Source organism: Syngnathus typhle, linkage group LG17, assembly GCF_033458585.1.
Source record: "Syngnathus typhle isolate RoL2023-S1 ecotype Sweden linkage group LG17, RoL_Styp_1.0, whole genome shotgun sequence".
Lineage (NCBI taxonomy): Eukaryota > Metazoa > Chordata > Actinopteri > Syngnathiformes > Syngnathidae > Syngnathus > Syngnathus typhle.
Genome location: NC_083754.1, coordinates 10,737,125 through 10,756,908, shown reverse-complemented (window position 1 = coordinate 10,756,908; position 19,784 = coordinate 10,737,125). Strand labels below are relative to the sequence as shown.

The 19,784-nt window shown below is 46.2% G+C and overlaps 1 long non-coding RNA gene across 1 annotated transcript; it reads left to right on the top strand.

The window, feature by feature from the left end:
* Window positions 1-2,390: 2,390 nt before the first annotated feature.
* Window positions 2,391-4,089, top strand: LOC133170794 (uncharacterized). Its single transcript, XR_009718625.1, has 3 exons — window positions 2,391-2,666; window positions 3,080-3,211; window positions 3,329-4,089. It is a non-coding gene; the product is annotated as an uncharacterized LOC133170794 (long non-coding RNA).
* The last annotated feature ends 15,695 nt before the right edge of the window (window positions 4,090-19,784 follow it).

The window sequence follows — 19,784 nt, the reverse complement described above, 5'->3', positions numbered from 1 at the left end:
AATGATCACAGCTACATATTTAAATGATGTCAATTCAAAAACAGGTGTGTAAAACTTTGCAAATGCAATTTTTTGAAGGCTGGCAAAATAATCAACTAAATGTGTTTACTTTTATCATGATTTTGTCCAATTGAAATAAGCAAACTATTCATAATGATTATTTTTCTTAGATTTTTGTGTATTTCGAATCAGGAACTACATTTTTAAAACTTGCATCTAAAACATATATCTATAATTCTATATTTTTACTACAAATTTAAGACAGATACATTTAAAATTTAACAAATAATGCTAATTAATCATGAATTGTTGATGATAAAAATACATTCATGTACTATAATAATTTAGAATTTAAAATGATTAAATAACTTAAATAGCAACATGTTGGATTTTACATACTGTATTAATAATTGGATAGACGGATACAGACATCAATAATATTTTATTTGGTGCAGTTGAATTGAAACATGTCTCGTCCAACTACAACCATTGAAAGTCTCCCATTGCATGTCCGATGCACGTGTCCCTAATGTTGGGTCCCGCAGGACTTTTCGAGTTGAACTTTGTTTTGGCTTGTTGTCCCTCTGTCCACGCACACACACGTTGCGAAACACAGTGGAAGATGGGGGTATGGGGTCACAATTGATTGCAGGTTGATGCAACTTGCAGTGTCAGCCACGTTATCGCACGTGTGCATCTTGGTGCAATCTCTCAAAAGGTCAATACCAAACAACCAGACAAGGTCAGTAGTGTGCTCGCTAAGTGGTGGCAAGTCATAGTAATAGTTTAGACATTGTTTCTTTGGAGTATTCAATTCAGTACTTTTTTGTATGTACCTCTACTTTAGTGCAGTGTAAGTAGTAAATATAAGTGGTAAACAATAAAGGTGCTTTTGCTACAACACTACAAACCTCTACATACGAATTTAATTCATTCCAGGACCTACTTCAAATGTTGAAATAGTCATATGTTGGATCAAATATTCCCATAAGAATAGTCTGTAATTCATTTAATTTGTTCCACAGCCAAAGAAACCAACAACAATAACTCCTTAATAAATACTGTAGATAATTACACAGCAATAAAACAAATGCATTATATCAGAGATGTAAAAAAAATAAATTACAAAGAGATAATCAATAAAAAGGGATTTTCTTTGTCACTGTACCTTCGAGACACATGCATAGATATGTTCCATACCCTGTCAGCCATAGACATCTATTAGACGTCTGGTTCTGTATAGACCTAATTTAGATGTCTAAAATTGGTCACGGTATAGACCTAAAATAGATGTCTAAATTAAAAACATCAAATATGATTATATTTTAAAATGTTAAAGTCTGAACCCGCTGTAAGTTGTATAAATAATGCATAATAATTGTTTGGATTTGTGTTTAACAAGCATATTGATCCGTACATGTGAATTGGTTATTTCTGTAACCTGATATAGACGTCTATTTTAGGTTATTTTATAGACCTAAAATAGACATCTAAATTACGTTTATATATAGACCTAAAATAGACACCTTAATTAAGTCTATATATACAGACCTAAAATAGATGACAAATTTAAATCCATTAAATATGAAATATTAAACCATGAACCACCTGTAGGATGTATAAATAATGAACAGAGGTTGCATTGCTTTGTTTTAAACAACCATTGATCCAGGCGAAGTGTGGTTATTTCTGAAACCTGTTCGACGTCTATATAAGGTCTACACATAGACCTAATTTAGACGTCTATTTTAGGTCTATAGAATAACCTAAAATATACGTCTATTTTAGGTCTACACATAGACCAAGAATAGACGACAAAAATAAATCATCAAATATGATATTTTAAACCCAAAACTATTCTGCAAGTTGTATACATAATGTACAGAAGTCATGTTGCTTTGTTTTAAACTTTTAAACAACCATTGATCCGTGTGAAGTGTGGTTATTTCTGTGACCTGATTTTAGGTCTAATGAATAACCTAAAATAGATGACAAAATTAAGTCCATCAAATATGATCATATCAAACCCAAAACAAGTTGTGTTGCTTTGTTTTAAACAACCATTGATCCGTGTAAAGTGTCATTGGGGCTATGGAATAACCTAAAATATACGACAAAATTAAATCCATCAAATATAAAATATTAAACCCAAAACCATTCTGTAAATTGTATACATAATGTACAGAAGTTGTGATGCTTTGTTTTAAGCAACCATTGATCCGTGTGAAGTGTGGTTATTTCTATAACCAATATTAAATCCATCCACCATCCATCATCCATCCATCCATCCATCCATCCATCCATCCATCCATCCATCCATCCATCCATCCATCCATCCATCCATCCATCCATCCATCCATCCATCCAATTTCTATACCACTTGTCCCCACCATCAAATATGAAATATTAAACCGGAAAAAAGCTATAAGTTGTACAAATATTATGCTTTGTTTTAAACAACCAATGATCCGTGTGAAGTGTGGTTGTATTGCTTCGTTCGAAACGCTACGGGAAGACACGTGCATAAATAGTGCGCCACCATAAAAAAAGAAGAAGAAGAACTGAGTACTTTCCTTCGAGTTGCATCGAATTGGAAAGTCGACGCTGCTACAGAAAAAGAACAGAACAACTTACTTTTCAACAAAACACAGAAAGGCTGCATTTAGGTACGTAATACGTTTGAACAGAGCATGCTCTGTATGTTTCAAGAATGTTTTTGCGAGTGGTTTGTTTGTATGTGTTTGTTGGGGGGTGGTTTGGTAAAGTTAACATCCTTTACTTTTTAAACATGGTTAAAACTTATTCATTTTACATTTTTAATGTAAGGCATTTTATTTTGCTTGAAATGTATGAAGTGACCCATATAAACGACATCATGAAAAATCACAAAGGTATAATCAAATTCAAGTCAAAGTCTGCTTTATTGTCAATTTCTTCACGTCGAGAGACACAAAGAGATCGAAATTACGTTCCCACTATCCCACGGTGACAAGACATAGGACACAATATACATACAAGTAAACAACACAAAAAGCACGTGGTTGCTACTGTAAATTGCAGTGCAGTCACGCGTCAGCAGGGTGAAGAGCAGTGGATTGAGCATGCAGCCTTGGGGGTCCCCCGTGCTCAGCGTGATGCTGGCGGAGATCTTGTCGCCAACACGTACCACCTGAGGCCTCTGACAGAGGAAGTCCAGTAGCCAGTTGCAGAGGTAGGTACTGAGGCCCAGCTTGTCGAGTTTGCAGATGAGACGTTGCGGTACAATGGTGTTGAATGCAGAACTGAAGTCCAGAAACAGCAATCTCACATACGAGTCCCTTCTCTCCAGGTGGGTGAGGGCTGAATGGAGGGCAGAGCAGATGGCATCCTCAGAGGACCGTTTGGCTCGGTACGCAAACTGGAAGGGGTCTATGGAAGCGTATTTTGACAAACACTCAAGAACTTCTGTAAACCTTTGTCTCCCTGTTCCAATTCAGCTGTACTCACTTCTACCCGCACTAATCACTGGCGTGCAATGTTTGTTTTGGACTGCCTACTATTATTGTCCTTATCTCATCATACCGACCAGACATCTTTGAGTGAAATGAAAACTTCCCGTTGGCTCGCTTGCTTTGTGTTTGGGTCCACTTAAAACCAACACTAAACAAGCTGCTGTTCTATTTTAAGATGGTCGAAACCACTTTTCCTAGTAGTTGGAGTGAGCGTGTTTTCCCCGGGGTATTCGCAGGGTACAAAAAAGTTACAAAACCATTCACTCCGGATGAGCTTTGAGATGATGCCATGGCAAAGATGTAATTTCCCTTTTTTTACCCATGTAGTGATTTGTGACTCCAGATTTAGCTCAAGGAGTGGCACGTGAAAAGGTAGGTGTTTATCTTCTGATGTCATCTGTCAAACGCGCACTTTTTATTGAAGTGCCCCCGGCTCCCGGGTAACGGGTTCAATAAGCCGGGGTGAAAGGACTCGTCCGTAGCTAACCACCCGAGTTAAATTAATTCTACCAGAATCAATCTAATTTCTACACGACACCAATCCCTCCGAGTAACTCAATTCGAGGCGAGTCGTCGAAATGACCGCGCCATAATGATGGCCCCCTTCGGTTGTTTGATGCTTGTGTTATGTTACGGATATTTTTAGATGCCTTTGTTAAGGCCTCAGGGATTCGTTGTTCTAGCGCACCCTTGCACTAGTTTTGCTGAAGTAACTTTTGATATGGATCTGCTCTTCTCGGTTGCGGAAGTAGCGAGCCTACTTCTCTTTTTTCGAAGAAAAATCAAATTAGTAGAAGTATGACAAAAATAGTATTTGATAATGAATTTAATGCATTAAATCCTTAATTCTAACATTATACCAATAAACACTTAACCGTGCGAATGCTTCAACCAACTCGATCGTTTAAAAAAAGAAATATTTTTCTTAATACGAATCAAAATTATTTACACGAATTAGAATTATCCTGCAATTAATTTTGAAGGCAAATTAATCCCTCAAAATCATCCAACATAGCTTTTGACGCGGCCCGACAATATTAGGAACGGGCCCGTGCCCGACGGACATTTACTAATTATAACTCTACCACTAATCCAAAAAGTCGAATTTAAACACCTTCGTTATTTTACTCAAATAAAACAGATATTTAAGCGAATTAAATGTTTAACGAGATGCAGTCATCCCTCAAATAATTATGAAGGCAATTTACTCCCCAAAATTGTCCGGTATGGCCTTTGACGCGGCCTGACAAAATAGGAACGGGCCCGCGCTCGACGGACAATTAAATTACTTTTAATTCTACTCTCAAATTAGATATATCTAATTTAAACACCTTCGTTCTATTTATTTATTACGGTATGATTGCATACCATAATAATCTCCCGTTAATAAATCAAATTATCAAACCCACCACAAACAATCGATTGTATATATCATACAAATTAGCGCACAACGAATTAAATGAGTATATAAAACACATTTATTGAAGAAGCATGAAATAGAATTACAAATCTCAAACCTCCAAAAACTGAACAATCCCACTCACTGATACACTTGCAAATAAAATCATTCAATCCCGGAGTACTTTTGATTGTAAAACATAAATCAAAAAAGAAGGAAAAGGTAGCTACCAATTGGGTGTTATTTTTTTGTGGAAATAAAGCCGAGTGATCAGTTCGATCTTATTTCTAAAATTCCAATTTGGGAACTAGATTGGTCTCGAGAGGACCGACTACCCGATGACTGTCCCCCCCGCGGAAATACAGAAAGAGTCGTTCCCCTCACCTAGCTCCTCACGCAATGTTGTCCAGTCCAATTCTTTTGAGTAAATCCAAGTTAATCCAGGCAATCGATCTTGCGTCTCACACAAAGATCTCGAAGGCTTTAGAAAAAGTCTTGGAACTCATACGGGCTTCTTCACGTATGAACGCGGTTTGGGAGAGAGCCCCGTACCTTCCTATGGCGGTCTTTTTATAGACTTCTCTGCCCCCCCCCCCCCCTTTCACTGGCCTCTACACTGACCAGTTTCCCACGCTCATACACCTGCTCCTTTCGGGCAGCTGTTTCCGCCCCACTCACTATCTTCCACCAAAAGTCCGGGCCACCCTGGTGAGTACCTTACTTCCTCTTTTCTTCACTTCTATTTTTATAAAAATAATAGTTCAATGTTACCCTTCAATCAACCGTAAAATAAAAAATCAAAACCCTTGAATCAATCTTTTAAACATTTTTTAACACACCACTATTTTCATAGTGGTGGGCACCTTGGTCTAATTATGTGATAATATTGCTTTAAACTGTTACAGAATATATTTCAGCCAAGCAAAGAAAATAAAAGAAAATAAAAACACATTTGTATCAACCTTTCAAACAATTTTTAACACACCACCATTTTCATAGTGGTGGGCACCTTGGTCTAATTGTGTGTTAATATTGCTTTAAGCGGTTACAGAATATATTTTTGCCAAGCAAATAAAATAAAATAGAGAATAAAAAACACATTTGTATCAATTTTTCAAACAATTTTTAACACACCACCATTTTCATAGTGGTGGGCACCTTGGTCTAATTGTGTGATAATATTGCTTTAAGCCAGGGGTCCCCAAACTTTTTCCTGTGAGGGCCACATAACCTTTCCCTTCTCTGATGGGGGGCCGGTGTCAGTTTGTAACAGAAAAAGTGTGACGATCGTAGGGGAGCTTAAATTTTTTATTGTTTTCCAGAAAGCCGCACATAACCAAATAACGGTTATTTGATAACCCTTCCCAGGTTCTTTACAGATAAAAAGTCAGGAAACAAATAATAACACTATTAATGAAATAAATAATAACTAAATAACCCTCTCTGAGTTCTTCACAGAAAAAACAGGAAATAAATAATAACTAAATAACTCTCTCTGGGTTCTTCATAGAAAAAAAAGTCATGGAACATTAACTTTCTGTTGTGCCATGCACAATCTTAACAGATAAAAGTTCAGCTCAGTTGTCAGAGCAGAATCTCTCTGACACATATGAGCAGTCTCTTAAAGTTCTTGTGTTCCTTCCTAATAATCCTTTTGTAGGTTCCAGTAGGCTTGTACACACCGCTGTTTGCAGCTCTCTCTCATCAACTTCCCTGTGAAAACCACAAAGGAAGCAGGTTGAGAAACTGAACTAAGTGATACAGCACCTACTGTCAGGAATGACGTGAGCCAGGGCGACCAAATGCAGCTTGGACTAGGATTTATTGAAGGGAAAGGGAGTGGGAAGGGAGTCAGGTGGGGAAACGAAGACACAAACGGGATAGAGACTGACGGCCAGCAAACAGACAGAAGTCTTCTTGGACACTTGGATACATGGACACTTGGACAAGGATAAAATTCTGACCGTGAGCCTCCAGACAGACCGTGGAAAACCAAACGACAGGAACACTGGGCGCGGACAGGGACGGATCACAACAGTAGACACCGACAGGGAGAAATACACGGGCAGGGCTTAAATACACAGGGTAACAAGAGGAACCAGGTGACAGACATTACGGTAACGAAAGGGGTGTGGCCGAGGGAAGTGCAGGCAGCCCGTGCTCTGGCACGGTTGTGACAGTACCCCCCCCCCACAAGGGACGGCTCCCGACGTCCCAAAATCCAATCCCTCACGACGGCACGCGGGGGGGCGGGTGGGCAGAGAGCCGCACTCGGGCGGCCACTAGGGGCAGAGAGCCGCACTCGGGGGGCGGCGACTAGGGGCAGAGAGCCGCACTCGGGGGGCGGCGCCTAGGGGCAGAGAGCCGCACTCGGGCGGCGGCAACTAGGGGCAGAGAGCCGCACTCGGGGGCGACTTGGGGGACAGAACTGCACTCAGCTGAGGTCAGGGGCCCAGGGCCACACTCGCGGCACACACTGGGGGCCTGACGCGCAATCGGCAGGAACTTGGGGAACAGAACTGCACTCAGCGGAGGTCAGGGGCCCAGGGCCACACTCGCGGCACACACTGGGGGCCTGACGCGCAATCGGCAGGAACTTGGGGAACAGAACTGCACTCAGCGGAGGTCAGGGGCCCAGGGCCACACTCGCGGCACACACTGGGGGCCTGACGCGCAATCGGCAGGAACTTGGGGAACAGAACTGCACTCAGCGGAGGTCAGGGGCCCAGGGCCACACTCGCGGCACACACTGGGGGCCTGACGCGCAATCGGCAAGAACTTGGGGAACAGAACTGCACTCAGCGGAGGTCAGGGGCCCAGGGCCACACTCGCGGCACACACTGGGGGCCTGACGCGCAATCGGCAGCAACTTTGGGGGACATGAACCGCACTCGGGTGGCGACCTGGGGGACATGAACCGCACTCGGGCGGCGACTTGGGGAACCGATGGCGTCGCAGATGGGGCTTGGCTTGGCTTGGCTTGGCTTGGCTTGGCTCGGGCCTGGCTCGGGCTTGGCTCGGGCTTGGCTCGGCTCGGCTGTGGCTTGGCTGTGGCTTGGCTGTGGCTTGGCTGTGGCTTGGCTTCGCTCGGCTGTGGCTTGGCTTCGCTCGGCTGTGGCTTGGCTTCGCTCGGCTGTGGCTTCGCTCGGCTGTGGCTTCGCTCGGCTGTGGCTTCGCTCGGCTGTGGCTTCGCTCGGCTGTGGCTTCGCTCGGCTGTGGCTTCGCTCGGCTGTGGCTTCGCTCGGCTTTGGCTTGGCTCGGCGGTGGCTTGGCTCGGCGGTGGCTTGGCTCGGCGGTGGCTTGGCTCGGGCTGTGGCTTGGCTCGGGCTGTGGCTCGGGCTGTGGCTCGGGCTGTGGCTCGGGCTGTGGCTCGGGCTGTGGCTCGGGCTGTGGCTCGGGCTGTGGCTCGGGCTGTGGCTCGGGCTGTGGCTCGGGCTGTGGCTCGGGCTGTGGCTCGGGCTGTGGCTTGGGCTGGGGCTTGGGCTTGGGCTTGGGCTGGGGCTGGGGCTTGGGCTGGGGCTTGGGCTGGGGCTTGGCTGTGGCTTGGCTGTGGCTTGGCTGTGGCTAGGCTGTGGCTTGGCTTGGCTTTGGCTTGGCTTTGGCTTGGCATGGCTTCGGCTTGGCTTTGGCTTTGGCAACGGAAGCTGGTGGTGGAGGGGGGTCCAAGCGCTGGTCGCTGTGTTGGTCGGTGTCTTCTGTCAGGAATGACGTGAGCCAGGGCGACCAAATGCAGCTTGGACTAGGATTTATTGAAGGGAAAGGGAGTGGGAAGGGAGTCAGGTGGGGAAACGAAGACACAAACGGGATAGAGACTCACGGCCAGCAAACAGACAGAAGTCTTCTTGGACACTTGGATACATGGACACTTGGACAAGGATAAAATTCTGACCGTGAGCCTCCAGACAGACCGTGGAAAACCAAACGACAGGAACACTGGGCGCGGACAGGGACGGATCACAACAGTAGACACCGACAGGGAGAAATACACGGGCAGGGCTTAAATACACAGGGTAACAAGAGGAACCAGGTGACAGACATTACGGTAACGAAAGGGGTGTGGCCGAGGGAAGTGCAGGCAGCCCGTGCTCTGGCACGGTTGTGACACCTACACAGCACATTACATTTCACTACCAATATGGTTGTAAAGATGGATTTTATCCCAGTAGATTTTATTATGACTATATTTGTTTATGCTCAGAATGACTCATTCAAGTCAGAAAAGCGAGCTTACCTATGTATGTTCATCAGTGTGAACTGTGGGCCTGCATCTGGCTAGTGAGAAGTTGGTTCCATTCTAGTTACAGCCGGTCTCAAGCACTGATGCAAATGTTCATCTGTCAATTTTGATCTCATTGGAGTTTTCAGCAGTTTCATGCGAGAAAAGGTTTTCTCGCAGATATACGTGCTGCCAAAAACTGTGGACATTTTCATTGCGTGTTTTTTGATGTTTGGATATGTGTCGTTTGGGAGGGTGGCATAGAAGTCAATAAGACTGTTGGGCTTGAATGCGTCTTTCAGAACATCACAGTTCTGTAACTCAGCCAACTCAAACTGATATGAAGGCTGGGCTTCATCAATGTCGGCAACAAAGGGGTTCTGAAAAAGACGGATTTCTTTTGCATGAACATGTAGTTCACTGAATCGCACACCAAACTCCGCCTTCAGCATTTCCAGTGCTTCCACGCACTTTTCAGCTGGGAACGGGACCGCTGGGTTCTCTGTCGACAGGTTTTGGGTAGCAGGAAGATGGACGAAGTTGCGCTTTTTCACTTGTTCCAAAAGCAGCGCTAATTTCACCTCAAATGCTTTTATGTGTGTATACATGTTGCAAATGAGTTTCCCCTCGCCTTGTAGCTGCAAGTTAAGGCTATTTCTGTCACGTCTGTTAAAAATGCGAGGTGCCATTTCCATTCTGGGTCGATCAGCTCTGGGACCGTTTTGTCTTTTAAATGAAGAAATGCGTTAATTTCGGGTAGCAGCTCGTAAAAACGCCTCAAAACTCTGCCCCGGCTCAGCCATCGGACCTCTGTGTAGTACAGCACATCTCCCTGCGTAGACTCCAGTTCAGACAGGAATTCTTGGAACTGCCTGTGTTTAAGTTCCTTTGCTCTGATGAAGTTCATGCACGACACCACAACCTTCATTACAGAATCCCACGTCAACACTTTGCAGCACAGTGCTTGCTGGTGAATTAGGCAGTGGACTCGTAGCGGGGCGGTAAGACCCCTTTTTTCCAACTCCCGGTTCATGCGTCCTATTAGACCGCGAGTTTCGCCCACCATGCTAGGAGCCCCGTCAGTTGTGATGCTAGCTAGCTTTGACCAGTCCAGGTCCAACTTCTCCATGGTTTGGCACACTTTGTCAAAAATATCCTCTCCCGTTGTAGTCCCTTTGAGACTTTGGAGGGCTGCCAGCTCCTCGCATATCTCAAAGTTTGCGCTAACTTGTTGTGGCTAACTCCACAAATAAAAATGAGCAGTTGCGCTGTGTCTTGCACGTCCGTGCTCTCATCCAGTGCTAATGAAAAAAAGTCAAATTCTTTCGTCTTCTGCTGCAGCTGGGCATATATATACATTACTCCCGATTTCTTCGACGCGTCTGGTGATTGTACTCGCCGACAGACTTACGGCATTAAATGCATCTTTCTTCTCGGGACACACCTCCTCCGCGACAGCATCCATACATTTCTTAACAAACTCTCCGTCAGTGAAAGGCTTACCGCTGCTTGCTATCAGTTTAGCAACCCGAAAGCTGGCCCGAACGGATGCCTGGTTCAGCTAAGCTTGGCGTACAAATGTATTCTGCTGAGATAGTAGTCCACTTTTTAGCTTTGAGAGTTTGTGTGCTCGTATTTGGCCTTGCAAGCTATCGTACTTGTCTTTGTGACGGGATTCATAGTGTCGGCGAAGACCGTATTCTTTGAATACCGCCACCGTCTCTTGACAGATGAGACAAACAGCCTTTTCTTTGCATTGAACAAAAAAATAATCGTTTGTCCACTTCAGGTTAAATACCCTGCATTCTGAATCAATTTTTCTCTTACCTAACCTTTTCGCCATTATTCCGTTCTCTCTTTGACAGGGCTGGGCCTAGGATTTTTTTTCTGGAGGCCAAATAGGAAAAAAATCAGATAGCGTCTCTGGTATTGTTCAGAGGGCCGGGCCAAATGTGCTGACGGCCCGTATCCGGCCCGCGGGACGTAGTTTGGTGACCACTGGTTTAGAGGAATGTGCATTTTAGAAAGAATAACAAATTACTTACAAATCAACTAGAACTACTATGTGTTGCCATTTCGCGGACCCACAGAGTGCCATGGTACTGTTGGATTTTGTCCACATTTGTTGGATTTTGTCCACAATTTAGGGAGCGCGCTATCTGCGCCTCACGGCAAAAGCCATTGCCAATCACCTGTTATCCAATTTACTCACTGTGTTCTCGTTTGATTTCTTCAGATTTAGGAAAATGTTAAGACACTGAAGCAGAAATTAGACTTACTGTTAGGGTTTGCAGAATATCTTCATCGTATGATTATGTTGGAATGTAACCTGTAATAATTTAACTAGCTTGTCCTGTCTAGACAAAAGTAGTTGACCAAAGTAGTAAGATCTTTTCAACTTATTGACTAGCTGTAGAGGAAGCAATCAAAGTTGCTTTGTTTACAGAACGTCGTAAAAGGTCCCCTGCTATGCTTTGATCAGCAGGGGACCGTCTTCACCTTATCCTGTGTGTTCCCACACCCCCACTTTCAACCCCACTCTGTTTCTCTCAATAAATAAGCGCCTGACGAGGCCTGAGTCAGACTTCATTCGACCATCGCTGTAAGCACAGCGACGAGTGAACTCTCCGCCTGCAGGTGTCTAAAATGACTTGCTTGACTCCTGTGTGGTTCTCGCAAAATAAGTTAGAGTGAGCACCACCCTAACATTTACCGTAATTTTCGGACTATAAGTCGCTCCGGAGTACAAGTCGCATCAGGCATAAAACGCCCAAAAAAGTGAAAAAAACACATACATAAGTTGCTCCGGAGTATAAGTCGCATTTTGGGGGTCAATTTATTCGACAAAATCCAACACCAAGAACAGTCATGAACGAGGAACAACAGGCTAAACGATAGGTATGCTAACGTGACATAAACACAAACGAAGAGCTGAGAACGGCCCTGACGTAACATTTAGTTATTAAAAAAACTATTACATAAATAACACGTTAATAAAACCATCTGTGTCACCAGCTCAGTGGCCTAGTGGTAGAGTGTCCGCCCTGAGATGTGAAGGTTGTGGGTTCAAACCCCGGCCGGGTCATACCAAAGACTATAAAAATCGGACCCATTGCCTCCCTGCTTGGCACTCAGCATTAAGGGTTGGAATTGCGGGGCTAGATCGCCAAATGATTCCCGAGCGCGGCACCGCTGCTGCTCACTGGTCCCCTCTCCCCCAGGGGATGGATTAAAATCACACGGGGATAGGTTAAATGCAGAGGACAAATTTCCCCACACCCAGATGTGTGTGTGACGATCATTGGGACTTTAATTAATTTAATTAATTACAATTCATTAAATCCATTGATCGTTCTTTGTCAACAATGCGTGCGCGCCGCTGACGGCGCTTGCACTTCAAAATATTCCACAGGCCCATATAACGATATATAAATTATATATCAAATAACTATTATATCAGCAATAATGTTATCAAACCATCTGTGCACTCTAAATCATTAAATCCATCAATCAAATTCCTCGTCCTTTGTCAACAACGCTGCGCGTGCGCCCTGACGTCAGCCTCGTTGTTATTCAACAGATCTACTATACAACTAGATTGTAGCGTTAACAAAGTTCAAGGAAAGACGTGGGTTTGGTAAACGGCTCTTTATTTAACAAAACAAACTTCCAGGCGTGTGGCGGCGTGGACTTCCAGCCACGGAAGTGGAAGAGAGCTCCACAGAATAGGACCGGGCGTGCGTAAAAGCCATAATAGTTTTTCAAACCTTCTGTGTCACTCCAAATCCTTAAATCCTTCAAACTCTTCGTCCGCCGTGTCACTTAGAAACAAAGCCGCTAATGATGCCGGTAGTACGTGGGGTCCTTTGTCATCTTCGTCATCCCGTGATCAATCTTTGTCCTTTATGTAAACAACTGTCACGCCGCGTCGCGCTGCTGACGTCACTTAAAATTCAAATTACAGTAATCCCGTGCTACATCGCGGTTCGTTTATCGCGGTTTAACTTTTTTTGGGGGGGAAATCTTTTGAAAAAAACCCCACATAATTCGCTCCTCATAAATCGCCCCACCCCCACCCCCTCCCACCCAAACTATGAAAAAACGCGATTTATAGTCCGAAAATTACGGTACACAGGTTGGTTGAGTTCAATCACAATTCTTGTTAAGAAAGCTGTTTTCAGGAAAGTACAATACAGCGCTGGGCCTTTCTTGCGACCATGCTCAAGAGCAGAAAGTCTCCATTCAGAGAAGGCAACGTTCAAGTTTCTTTGGTCAGCTTATATTCAGTTGCACATTGTGGGCCGAGTTTGATGGGTGATGAGTCTTTGGGGTGGGGCAAATTCGCAGTAGAGTTTGATTCCATGGGAGTGGGTGCTGGTTCGGTGAAAGCTGGTTCCGTGGGGTTGGGTGCTGATTATGGGCGATTCGATGTGTGTGGGGGCTGTTATTTTCCTTTCCATCTTTCAGCCTTGACGATCATCTTTGGCCGGGTTCTTGGCTGTCTCCCTCTGGCACCTGCTGGTTTTATCTCCAAGTGACATTCCTGTAAACATTCTCCTCCATTCTTGCACATACACTGTCGCACCTCATCCATTCATCATTCTTTCAATTTTGTCATTTTGTACGGAATTATGTGAGCTTTTGGCTGTGACATCATCAATTTATTAATGTTCCCTGACTATCCAAAGTTTGTACTCACCACTTACCATGTTTTTGTTTGTTTGTTCTTTTGATACTCCATGTACTTGCTTATGTCATCATATTCTTAGTTTAATCATGCTTTCAACCATATCTTTTCTTTGTTAGGCACAATATTTCCCTCTGTCCAGAACGTTCAGTAGTAATCAAAAACTGGCATCTAGCATTAGTCAAAACATAAGATACAATCAAGTACTGAACATTTTTAGACGACTTTGGCGGTGTCCGTGATTTAGAAAATCATCAGGCATGCATTAAACAGTTCCTTAAGGGTCATTAAGCTATTCAGGCAATATGTCAAAAAACATTTGTTATTTCAAAGTGCTCAGAAATATATATCAGATCATAAAGTTATAAAAACCTTTAGGTGTCATTACCACCTATCAAAGATGTCTAGTTATGTCTTTTTTATTGATTTAGTGTAGGTATAATTATATGCTTAAAATATTTCTTTTATTGCTTTAATATGTGAATATACTTGTCTGCTTATGTACTTTATTCAATGAGGTTTGAGCATATCTGGTTTTGTAGCTAGGCATGACCTTTTGTATTTCGACCCCATTCCTTCAGTACGGAGGATCGTCTTCCATCAGTGCGGCCAGCGAGTCGGTCCACCATTATGTCGCCGATCTCCGTGTTTTGGCCAGCCTGTGTAAATTCGGCATCTTAGAAGAGGAGATGATTCGGGATCAGCTGGTGGAGCATACGATCGACACGAGGCTGCGTCAGAAGCTGTTCATGTCACCGGACGACACAACGCTATCTCTAAGCCGGTGGACATGGCCTTCGAGCTCGAGTCGGCTGCCATGCTCGCGTCCCGGCTCGCAGGTGCGGACCAGGGCCCCTCCTACCCCACTCCGCAGGCTCAGACGGTGGCTTTAACGGCCCCGCTACCTCCGACAAGCTCGAGGTTAATGTTGGCGGGCGACGGGGCGCCACACCACGTCAGCACTGTGGGAATTGCATCTCTTCGTCACATCCTACGCACGCGCCTGCCTGTCCGGCCGTGGGAAAGAGGTGCCAATGATGTGGTAGGTTAAACCACTTTTCCAGAGTGTGCCGCGCTGCACCCGCTTCTTCCAGCCCCAGGTCTCGCTCATCCGCTGCCTTTAGCCACACCACCATCCACTCTGTGGAGTCCAGTGCAAAGCCGTTCAAGTGGTGCACAATAGAGTTGGATGGTGTGTGCCTGCTACTGCTGCTGGACACTGCGGCCTCCAGGTCTCTTTTGAACATGTCCACGGTCCGTCGGCTCTTTCCCCGACTGACGATTGAGCCAGGCGCAGAGAACCTGTACGGCTATGGGCAGGTTAAGATTGGCATGGTTGGTACTGCCACCTTTGCGGTGCGCTACGGCTCCAGGACTCTCCCTGCGTTCACCTTTCAGGTGTCTCGCCATGGGACCAACCTCCTCGGGTTCGACCTATTTTGTGCCCTTGGGTTTTCCATCACGGACAACTTGGATGACACCATACTGACAGTGACCGCGCCCCGGTTGCAACGCTGGCCTTCACTGTTTGCTGGGCTGGGCTGCTTCAGAGCCTTTGACCACCAGCCGCTCCTGGATCCTGCTGTGACTCCAGTCATCCAGCCTCTACGCCGCCTGCCCCTCGCTCTGCGTGACGGGATCACGGCCGAGTTGCAAAAACTCTTGGACGCAGGAATCATTGAGCGGGTGGACGCATCACCATTGATATCCAACCTGGTGGTGGCGCAGAAGAAGACAGGCGGCCTACGCCCCTGCATCGATCTCAGGCAGGTGAACAAGGCGGTGGTTCCGGATAAGTACCCACTGCCCACAACAGAGGAGCTCTCAGCCAAGTTTCACGGCTCAGGAGTCTTCTCTAAGCTTGATCTCCGCCAGGGCTACCTCCAGGTTTCCCTGCACCCAGAGAGCTGAACCTCACCGCTTTTGTCACTCACATGGGGGTCTTCAGGTACACGCGCATGCCTTTCGGACTTAGCTCCGCCCCCAGCTGTTTCCAGAAGATCATGGCCACTATCTTCACTGGCATCCCTGGCGTGGTCGTGTACCTGGATGACATAATGGTTCATGGAGCGTCGTCAGCCCTACACTACGACCGCCTCTCCAAGGTGCTGGATATTCTCTCCCGCTACAACCTCACGTTGAATGCTGAGAAATGCACCTTTGCTCCGTCCACCATCAAGTTCGTGGGTTTCCGTCTGACCGCTGACAGTCTCAGCCCGCTGCACTCCAATGTTGATGCCATCCTGCGCCTGCCTGAGCCCACCTGCCCGGCACAACTGTCGTCATTCCTGGGGATGACTGCGTTCTACCTGTGTTTCCTTCCCCACTACTCCGAAACCACAGCGCCGCTGCGTGCTCTCCTTAAACAGGATGCCTTGTGGTCGTGGACTCCTGCCTGCTCTGTTGCAGTCTGGCGACTGAAGGGCCAACTCACCTCTCCTCCAGTGCTCGCCCATTTTGATCTGCGGAGCTCCACAATTGTGACCGCGGTGGGTGCTGTCCTGTCCCAGCTCCACGGGGGGATTGAACGTCCTGTGGCGTTTGCTTCACGGTGCCTCCCCCCGACTGAGCAGAAATACTCAGTGGGAGAGAGAGAGGCACTGGCATGCGTTTGGGCGTGCGAGAGGTGGCACATGTACCTCTATGGGTGCCACTTCACACTCTTTCCACCGTGTCAAAGGCGACCTCTCTTGCTGGAATGGCGACTGCATTGCGAGAGGGCTATGTGGCGTGATCCCTATGGCCTTGAGACCCCGCATCCTAGCCATGGTTCATGAGGGTCACCTAGGCATCGTGAGGGTTAAGCAGCGCTGTAGGGGTCTGGTCTGGTGGCCAGGCATTGACAGGGACATTGAGACGATGGTGAAGGACTGTTCAGCTTGCTTAGCCAGTGGCAAGACTGGCCTGCCGCCGCCTCCACCTTTACAGCCCCTGCCACGGCCTGCATCACCTTGGTCCCACATCCAGGTGGACATCTGTGGGGAGCTTCGTGGCACCCCTCACAACCACCGCTTCCTCATGGTGGCCTATGATCTTCACTCAAGTGGCCTGAAGTTCTCCCTGTGGGGTCAGTAACCACCAAGGCGGTCGCCGACTTCCTCTCCTCCCCGTTTGCCCGCTGGGGTGACACCATCACTACGGATAACGGCCCCCAGTTCATCTCAGATGACTTTGCTTCCTTCGTGGAGGCGAGAGGGATCAAACATGTAAGAACGGCCCTGAATCACCCGCAAGCCAATGGAGGGGTGGAAAGGTTCAACCAGACCCTCAAGCTCGGTTTGAGAGTGCACCTGGCTGATGACCTCTCATTCACAGCGGCCTTGGAGAACACCCTACTACACTACAGGGCGACAACACACGCCACAACCTCGCCAGCCTTCCTGATGCTGCGACGTGAACTCCGGCTTCCCCTGGATCGACCTCGACCTCCCAAGGAAGACACGCTGACACCAAAGCCCTCTCCCAGAGACACGGTGGCAGGGAACCAACAACACATGAAGCGACGCTACGACAGGGTGCGCAGGGTGAGACAGCCCGCACTTGAAGTGTCGGACTGGGTCCGCATCCGTCGGCCCAAACGGTCCCACAAGCTGCTCTCTTTCTGGTCCTCACCACAGTAGACAACTGCACAGTTGGGGACGGCTACCTTCCGTGTGGTTGATGACTCCCGGTGGCATGCTCGCCGCCTTAGACGAGTCACACCTCCATCGGCCCAGGACCAGGCAGCTGCAGCTGTCTCGCGGCACGCAGACTGGGGTTGGGGCCTCGCAGCCCTGCAGCCGGATAATCCAGTAGGGGACCCACCAGAGGTTGAGGCACAGGATACCAGTCCAGAACCGGGGCCCCGCCCTGTCTGGGTTCGCCAAAGGCCCTCTTACCTGATCGACTATGTGCTCGAATAGAGCATAGCCCGTCACGTGCTTCAATAATCCACAGGGCTATGCGGGTAAACTGGTAGTCTACCCGGTTTACCTAGAATGGTTGACTATGTTCCAGTCTGTTGCGTTATATTGCACTGTTATGTTATATTGCACTACCTTGTTGTCGTGGGTTGGCATTCTGCGAAGGGGGGGTGAATGTGGTATGTGACTTTACATCACAGTATACGTGTGGCGTGACTGCCGTAAAAACAGTTTGTTGTTCGGAAAAACGTAAACCGTGTGTGTGTGATGGAAAATAAACGACAGTGAGCACGGAGCCGTTGTCCACGTGTTTCCGAACATAAGACCGCCCTCATGAACTTGACCGACCGCAGCTGTTATTTGCTTTCATTGGTTTTTCCTTGGTCTCAAATCATCTCAATTTGCCCACCAGGCGCGAAAGCAGTTAAAGGCGGGAAGTTACAGCAATTGTTTCTCTATGCAAAATATGCTTCTGCTTGATCTATTTGCGTATGCCGTGTCTGCGTTTGTGCTCAACATGTTTTATTTTAAAGACATCGTTTTGGACTTCTTTTCACCGCTCGCGTAAACAGCCTCGATAAGCCGTCAGCTTCATGGCATTTTTTAACCAAAAGCTCGCAAATGAGCCCATCTGGCACTTGTTCAAATGCTGGACTGACATCGCTGCAAAAAAAAATCCAGACTATAATGACAGTGTTAGGATTTACAGATTATCTTGATCGTATGATTATGTTGGAATGTAACCTGTAATAATTAACCTAGCTTGGCCTGTCTTAACAAAAGTGGTAGAACAAAGTGCGAAGATATTTTGAACTGATTGACTAGCTGCAGAGGAAGCAATCAAAGTTGTTTTGTTTACACAACGTCGTAAAAGACCCCCTGCTATGCTTTGATCAGCAGGCCAGGGGCTTCAACCCCATCCTGTCCACTCTCACCCCCACTTTGTTTCTCTCAATAAAAATGCTCCTGCAAGAGGCCTGAGTCAGACCTCATTCGATCATCGCTGTACACACACCGACGAATGAACTCTGCACCTGCAGGTGTTTAAAAGGACTTACTAGTCTCCCGTGTGGTTCTTGCAAAATAAGTTAAAGTGAGCACCACCCTAACAGACGGTGTGGTGCTAGGCTCGCAGCTTGAGTTCCAACTGTCAGAATGCTCATCAAACTTTCATGAACGTACGTAACTTTAAAGCCGATTGCTTGCTTGTAGGGGTGTAACGATTCATCGATACACATCGATTAATCGATATAATGCTCTACAATTTATTGGCATCGATGCTAAACGTAAACATCGATTTATATGGCCGTGTTTGACCTAGGACATTAGACGCGACTTTATTTTGAAATCCAGTTCATTGTTGCTTGCTTCCTTTTTCCGGGAGCAGTGGCGCGGCGGCGTGTTGTGTTGTGAGCAGAGCAGGCACGTGAAAGGGGAGTCGACAACTAGTACGCGGCTCCTGGGCTGGTGCTATGGCTAGTGTCCAAAAAGACGAGGAAATTTGCTCCCCTTTAGGCTTCAAGTCATTCGTTTGGAAGCACTTTGGATTCCAAAGAAAAGATGGCTCAACGGACAAGACACGTGCAGTTTGTAAATCCTGCCATGCGGTGATCAAATATTCAGGGAGCACAAATCTCGCCGCACATTTAAAGAAACAACACGACATCAAAGTTCAGTGTTAAAATAAGCACTTTGTATACTACAATACTCTTGTAATTTCCTAAATAAAGTTTGTAGTACCTTGTTGATTTTGCGTATGAATTGTTATAAATCAGGATATTGTTCTATATTTTTTATTTAAAAAAAAATAAAAATCGATTGTAGAGCACTATATCGCGATATATCGTGAATGAATCGCAGCAGGCTTCAAAATATAGGCAAATATCGTATCGTAGTTCTTTGTATTGATATGATATCGTATCGTGACAAAACCCGCGATTTACACCCCTACTTGCTTGTCTTTGCTCGACAGTTGAAGCACCTTTTGCGCTCAAGTTCACACCTCCAACTCAACATGCACGTATTGAAAAGTCGGCGTGCCCTCGGAGAACATCCCGAATGTCCAGAACCTTCAAAGCGTGAGTGCGCC